This window comes from Haemaphysalis longicornis, unplaced genomic scaffold, assembly GCF_048455015.1.
Source record: "Haemaphysalis longicornis isolate Haplotype H1 unplaced genomic scaffold, Haemaphysalis longicornis Haplotype H1 scaffold_1, whole genome shotgun sequence".
In the NCBI taxonomy this organism is placed as follows: Eukaryota; Metazoa; Arthropoda; class Arachnida; order Ixodida; family Ixodidae; genus Haemaphysalis; species Haemaphysalis longicornis.
This window is the reverse complement of record NW_027526203.1, coordinates 450,558,303-450,565,970: the sequence shown is the minus strand read 5'-3', so window position 1 is coordinate 450,565,970 and position 7,668 is coordinate 450,558,303. Positions and strand designations below refer to the sequence as shown.

At 49.4% G+C, this 7,668-nt stretch overlaps 1 long non-coding RNA gene across 1 annotated transcript; it reads right to left on the bottom strand.

Annotated features, from left to right (window-relative positions):
• Positions 1-1,312: 1,312 nt before the first annotated feature.
• Positions 1,313-4,431, bottom strand: LOC144156009 (uncharacterized). The gene is made up of 2 exons (XR_013319680.1): positions 4,274-4,431; positions 1,313-4,034 (listed from the first exon to the last, which is right to left on the bottom strand). It is a non-coding gene; the product is annotated as an uncharacterized LOC144156009 (long non-coding RNA).
• Between the last annotated feature and the right edge of the window lie 3,237 nt (positions 4,432-7,668).

Below are 7,668 nucleotides of genomic sequence, written 5' to 3'. Positions count from 1 at the left end.
CTGACCGCAGCGATATGAATTCAAGCATGTGTGGCAGCGATAGCAGAGTTCGCTGTACTAATGAAATCGGTGCCTTGCCACCATCATCATCACTCGGCAAAGAATGTATTAGGGCATCGCAAGACCGGAACGGCTGGGGGAACATGGGGGAGGCTTTCGTCCTGCAGCGGACACAAGCAGGCTGCGATAATGATGATGGTTGTGGTGGTAAGGATGATGGTGACGATGGCATTCCCAATACAACGGCAGTTCAGTCTGCACGCACCGTTTTAACTACAGTATACGGGCGCGTAACATGGATTAGGGAGGCAGACGACATAAAGCTTCAGGAACGCGGAAGTGCGGCGAGCGTCTTTCTTATTCGACACAGACGCCAATGGTACGAAGACCCCTGCACGTCTGTCATTTTATTTATTTCCTTTTACCGAAGGCATTACACAAGGATGGCGTACATCGATACAAATTGAGCTCCAAAGGAAAGCTATACAAGAACATGCGCACTAATTGCAATAAATTAGGAACGATATTGCCATGTGTCAAGGGCACCCCCTGAGACGGGATGCATCAAAAACACCCGAAAAAAAAAGACTAAAGAAACGCCGAATTTAATGACGCGCCAGGAGCGCACCAATGAGCGAACGCCAATGCCTAAACCCCAAGGCATCATGGTCAAATATGACAGCGCACTGGCCAGTCAATCAGAGAACGCCGCGCAGGAGACCAATGGCGTGATGACCATACATGGACATGAAAAGGCAAGAAGCCAAGTAAAGTGCGCCGCGATCAAGCCCAGAAAGGTTAAAAGCCGGGCGCACAGTGACCTTCAAGGAACGAGCCAGGGGGACGCGGCCAGGCCATACCATGCCTGAGCGGGAGCGGGACGACTTCTCATCGGCTGCGGCATCCTAGGCGCACCACGATCCACTGTCTTCGTGGCCCCAGCGGCGACGGTCGGGCACCTGCGGCCAACGTCTACGCTCCGTTGACCTTCGTTCCGTCGGCCCCAAAAGGGTATACGGTCGTGCGAAGTCTACCTGAGACCTCCAGCGGCAGCGGCTATCAGGGGGTAGCCACAGAGGAAACGTCAGGACGCGCGGAGCCCACGCCGTCCAAGAAACGACCGAGCACATCGAACGGCGGCACCGAAGCGAGACGAGGACGGCTGCCACCGGGTCGCGGCCACGCAAGGGTGCGACCCGTCAGCGCCGACGACCGGGGTAGGCCAGTCCAATAGGGACACAGTCGTTGGACGCAACTAGGGTGTTGTGGTGGAAGAGATCACCTAGAGGGTGATGGAATGAGTGGATTCAAACTAATTGTGCAGAACTTTATTGTTGAGACTTTTGGGTTTAGATTTTGAATTGTATTTTGGAATGGTTAGTTAGAGGTGTGAGTGTTTATCGTTTGTGTGTAGTTTATTTATTGCGTGCTTTGCTTTAGGGTTTTTCGAGTGTGTATTAAATTTGAGTTTTGTTAAACACGTCAGCGGCTTTCCTGCGTAGCTGGTCAAGACAACCTCACCATCCGTCCCGTGACATATATCATGAATAACCTTTATTGTTTTGAGTCGCGGAACTGGTGTTACGGCACCCTCCCGGTGGACGGCGTCCTCAATCCGTATTGTTTTGGATCGTGCTGGCCATCCATGCTTTCTCCCCCAGTCGCCGCTGGTCCGAGAGGTCGGATCTGGTCAGCCACCCCCGCTGTTAATATACAGGGTGGGGATTAGGGGTAACGGTTGGAAGCTGTCGGCACTCCCATACCGGGTGGTACAAAGTGTCTGAAGTCATATTTTGGAATGGTCACTCCCAATATGCGGAGGTTGGTACTTTGGGGACTGGTTGATTATTTAATCGATTTTGGATTCCAGGTCGCGTATATCTTGTGTGTTTTTCTTTGTACTTCTTTTGCTTAGTGTTAGCAGGGCCACTTTTTATGGGTCACAGTCTAAGCCTCGCGCCTGGAGGCATTCCTTTGCCATGTATATGGCAATTTGGATGACACCTCGTACTGCATACGCTGCACGTCGAAGGTTGGGGATCGTTTCGAGTAGTGTTGGTGGGCCCGCTTCATGGAAGAGAATTGGGGAAATGACTGCACCATGCGGTATACCCTTAGGTATGGTTGGGAAGTAGTCTGAGCAGAGGTGCCCAATTCCCATGGTGCCGTTATGGATGGTGAGTAATGCACCGGAATAATCTCAGAGGTGCGACAATTAATGCAGGTGAGTCCTTGGAGAATGGCTTGATGCGCTATGTTGTCAGAGGAGGCTTTGATGTCTAGTGCCAGGATAAAATATTCGTGTGGATCGGTTAGCTTCCTCAGTATGCCTTCTTTAAACCGGAGTAAAATGTCTCGAGTGGGGAGGTGTGGGTGAAACCCATTCGTCGTGTTAGGATGTGAGGTGAGAGGCGATTGCGCCCGATATGTTTGAGGAGTTTTCCCACGCAAAATGTGAGGGAAATTGGTCGAAGGTCTTGTGGGGTCAGACAGCGACTTTCCTGGTTTGAAAATGAGTGTGATGCCCGCGTGCTTCGATCCATAGTGTGGGTAAGGTGCCTGGGATATATTCCTTGATGTAGTTTTGTATGTTGCCGCGTGTTATGCCATCTAGGTTGCGGAGGAGTTTATTGGGGATTTTGTCCTCGCCACAGGTAGTTTCCAGTGAGGTTATGAACTGCAGCTTCAACTTCAGTTAAGGTGAAGGCTGCTTCGAGTTCTGGGTTGGAGACATGGTGGGATTATTGTGGGTTGCTGTGAGGGGGAGCTTGAAGGGGTCGTTTTAGTTCTTGTAGGAGGTCTGCTCGGTCCCGGGATGCTTGTGGGTGATTCGTTGGAGCTGGTGTGCTGTATAGCTGATTTCCACTTTCTTTCTTGGGTGAGTGGAATTTCTTTTGTGTGGTTGCCCGTGTCTACGATAATTCTAGTAGTCAAATCCTCCAGACTGTGGATTGGGTCAGCGGGGAAGTTTTTTTTTTTCTGAATTGCTTTCAGTCAGTGAGGCGGAATGTTCCAATTTGTTGATGAGTCTGTTGTGAGCGATTTGTAGCACGATTACGCAGTGATGGCTTCATAGCGTTTCTTGTAGGCAGGTTCAAGTAACGTTCTTGATGTTGTAGTTGAGTCTAAGGTCGGTGAAGTGTCACGGGATACGCCATTACTGATGTGGGTAGCGGGGTGTGTGGAACGTTGCAGAGATCGCCATGCTTCTGTTGAATACTTTTGCACTTGATTTCCCTTGCGAGTCTCGCGCAAATAGCCCCATGCCGTGTGCTGCGCGCTAAAGGTCTCCTAGGATTGTCAATTTCTGTACTTTGGTGCACTGTCTTGGTTGCTTGAGTCGGTTAAGTTCGGGGAGTTGGATGGTGGAAGGACTGCAGCTTAGGATGTAGAGGCTAGGTTGAGTCTTTTATACGAGGGAGTACTTCAACAAGAGTGTAGTCGACGCAGGTGCTGTGCTGTTTCGTTGGTTCGTACGAGAATGGCTGTTCACGTTGTAGAGTTGTATAGTCCACGCTGTTCTTGGTATACGTTGCATAATTTCGGAGTTACTTTGTCTGTGTCGGTTTCTTGTGAGGCGATGATGTCTGGGCAATGAAGCTGGGTGAGTGAAAGAAGTGATAACGTTTTTTACTTCGGAAGGATCGACCAATTCATCGTCATAGTAAAATGAAGGGTGGGGATGTTGTAGGCACTTTAGGTGGAGAGGAGGAAGTGATTTTTGGGGGTGGGGGGGAGGGGGAGACAGAGGTCGATAACGGAGCGCCCAGACATTTAGGTGGAGAGAAACGAAGAGTCGCCATCATTCATAGCGGACTGAGCTCTAGCGTCAGGGATTTGAAGTAGAGATCCGTGCTTGGGTTGCTTGTGTTTCTTCTTTTTGGTTGTTTCAACTGCGTAGAGCCGTTTGTCGATAACTTGGATCTGGGCTTGTAGCTGTGAAACCATTTCGTAGACGTAGTGCTTGAGCTCGTCCATCACTGAATTTTGGGCGCCGTCAGCTGCAGTGGATGGTTTTGGTGATGCGGCCGTTTCTGTAAAGGAGGAGGACTGCTGTAGCATTTGTGCTGACGTTGCCGTACCTGTTGCTCGGGAGCGGCGATGTGTTTATTGTCAGTTAGTAGAGCACCGCGCAGGTGTGCTTTTTTATTGTTCAAGTGAGGGGTACAGGGGGTTATTTGATGGGAATGAGGAGTATTTCAGCGCGGGTGAGTAGGGGTGGAAATTGTTTTCAAATAGTGGGTTGGGTAGCGGAAATGGCTGACCCGCTCACCTGGATTTGGGCAGGGCGTTGCCGTGTTGCTTGTCGAGGCCTGTGCTGTTTTTGCGGATGGCACGTAGAGTATCCGGTTTGTAAGGTCCCGCTCCCACACTCGAAGAGGGCCAAGGTGTAGGCGTAATTTCTTTCGACACTCTCTGCTTGCTGTGACGTGATTGAGGTGAGGTGATCGAAAGCAAAAAAAAAAACAACATATATATATATATTAACCACGAGGGGATAATTAAACCCGGTAGATACACAGCAACATACAAAAAACACATAAAACAGCCGTAGGGGCTCAGAGCCCTATGCGTAACTTCTGCAACACCTTAAATGATTTTAGTACGCGGTCAACAAGCGTGTGCAGTCACCTACTTCCATGCGCACATCTGGTAACTAATAAACGCGCGCGAAAGATTTTTTTATCTTTCTCGGCGTTCTTCCAAGTCTGGACATTGTTTGCGCCCTTGAGTGACGTCACTCAAGAAATATGACAGTTATCAGCGGGATTCCTTTCAATCCCAGGAATAGGCGTAATCGATAGCCGCTTTGAAGCCAATCGCCACAAAAGCAAAACAGAGGTATCTACTGCTGCGAGCCAATTACGCAGTGCCGCCGTGTACTGGCGACAACTGTATCTTTTCAAGTGCTGCCGGACGCCAAGGATAGGGTGAAAGCGTTTATCGGTATGCGCCCCTGCACGGTCCCTTTAACACGTGCTCTTTTGATTATGGAGACTGGCTTATTGCGAAATGTTTTGTGGTCAGCGGACGACGCAACGTTATCGGGGAGTGCGTTCCAGACGATTACGGGGCATGGGGAAAGAAAGGGCTGCTCATTGCCGATGTCCGGTCATTTATCGCTTCCAAGAGGTGACTATATGCGACAGAAGCGCATCGCAGCGCGCTAGCGCAGCGGCAAGGCAGTGCGTTCAAGCTTGCTAGCGCACTTGGCAAAGACGAGAAATTATGCAACGTCATGTGAGCAATGGGAGGGACACAGTTTGTTTTAAAGGGACTCTGCAACACTTCCGATAAACGCTTTCACTCTTTCCATCCCGTCTCGAAGCACTGCGAAAGCTATAGTTATCGCCAGCACGGAGTGGCACTGCGCGATTGGCTGGTCGCAGCAGACACGCCTTCCGTTCCTGCTTTGCTTTTGTGGCTCTCTATTTCATGTGGCTTTCGAATGCATTTATGCTGCAACTGAAGGAGATCGGGCCAGCAGCCGCTACACCACTGTAATGACGTAATTCCAGTGGTCGAAGAACGCCAAGACCGGGAAAGAGAGAGAAATCTTATATGAGCAAGTTTATAAGTTATATGATGGGCATAGAGCAGTCATTTTTGGGTTAAGTACTTAGCGACCCCCTAATCCAAGTACTGGATGTGTTGGTTGACTACGTTCTGCAATCATTCATGATTTCGAAAGAAAAAAGTGTTGCAGGGTACCTTTAAATAGTTGGTCCATAGCATGCTCGGAATACTGTGGCGTAATGAAACCAGCAGCTGCAATCTTGGACGACTGCTCAATCATTCGTGAGATAAGCTTGTGAGGGGTGCCAGGTGGATGATGTGTACTCAAGTTTTGGTCTCACGCACGTTAGATACACTATTTTTTTATGCCAGGAGCCGCAGATTTTAATTATGTCGTAATTAATCGAGCCAATTTTACACAAAGTGTTTTTCACAAAATTATGATGATGATGAGCAAAGGCGCATCAAGATCATCAAGAAAAAAAAAACACTTTACGTATTCGGAATGGAACCCGGGTCCATCGCGTTGTGAAGCCGACGTCTATCCGGTTGCGCCATTGGTGTAACAAGCTTTTGAAGTGGAGTTGCGCTTCTTATGCTCGCGGAGACGGACACAGGAAAAATACGTGCACTTTAACGAGGAGGCGGCGCACTAACAACTGATGTATTCGGAACAAGGCGAAAACATATACTAGAAACCAAATGAAACAAGAAATTCCGGAGAGATGGGGAAGGGAAGTCACAAGGGTAAAATGTAATGATAGCGGGCGTCAAAGCAAAGAGAGTGAGTCGGCAGCCATGCCATTACGCTTACCCTCGTTACGTAACAACAGCGCGTGGACCATCTTTTTAAGAAAGGCACTTAAGTGTTTCAATCGGCACCGGTTCGCGACGTTAGACCTCTACAAGTGTCGTTAGGCCTATAGCGTCCAATGTTTTTGTCTAACGTTAGGTAGCCTTAACGTTGAGCCTAACAACATGCCATGCTACTTCATACTTATTGTACGTCGAACTGTATGCGGGTGCCGTATGAACTGCTGCAGAATCTTATATAACTTATCTTATCTTATATTTGTGGCAACAAAAATTTGCGATGCCAGCCTCGGGCCGAACGTATTGGGCTGAAATTCTTTGCATGTGCTTAAATTTCGCGACATATCCAAATCACGGAAATTAAGGGAGTGCGAATGAGTGTTAGTATCTGAAAATCAAAATCACATATCAGCGTCACACAAAATTAACCGTCAAAGGCAGTCATTTCAATATGCTACAAGTGAAAAAGTTCCAGAAAGTTGGATTTGTTTGGAGCCAAAGTTACTGCATCCTTGTTTCCAATACCCTAATTTAACTGAATACAAGCTCCTTAGTTCTATCTTACACTTGATAACCAATAATCTAGAAGCTGGTTTTAGATGTCTTAATTTCCATACAGGCACCGATCTCAGCGCATTCAACCACGAGGAAAGTGAATAAACTCTTTTCGTCCGTTCCTAGAACAGCCTATCCGCACCTTATGGCCGACAAAGGCGACAAAAGCGCGTCGCAGATTTCCCGCGTGAGGCATGCAACGTCACCATTCATTCTTACGGGCACGAATTCCCGCTTTCGACCCGCCGCGGTGGCTCAGTGGCTAAGGCGTTGCGCTTCTGAGCCCGAGGTCGCGGGTTCGATTCCCTGCCGCGGCGGCCGCTTTTCTGATGGAGGCGAAAAGCAAAAACGCCCGTGCGTACGAGATTTCGGCGCACGTTCAAGATCCCCAGGTGGTCAAAATTAATCCGGAGCCCCCCACTACGGCGCGCCTCATCGCCTGCATTGCGTCGGCGTGGTAAACCCTACAATCAATCAATCAATTCCCGTTTTCGTGGTCGGCGCCGGCGGTTCTGCAACTTGTGAGACGGATTGCGCAAGCAGGATGACACCCCAAGCGAAAGGTAACAACTTGCCAATTGTCCACCTGTCGAGGTTCGCGAACGGGAACGTTGCTTCGAGCTGGCGGAATCACCGCTGCGTTTTGGGCGCCTCAGTATCGGACGCTTGCAGAGCGACAGAGTTTGTCTTGACGATAGCGCGTATTTACTCTACCGTGACGTCGTCCCGCCATACGTCGCGAGCGGCTGGCCAGCGCGCACCCACACGGCGATTATTTCCTCC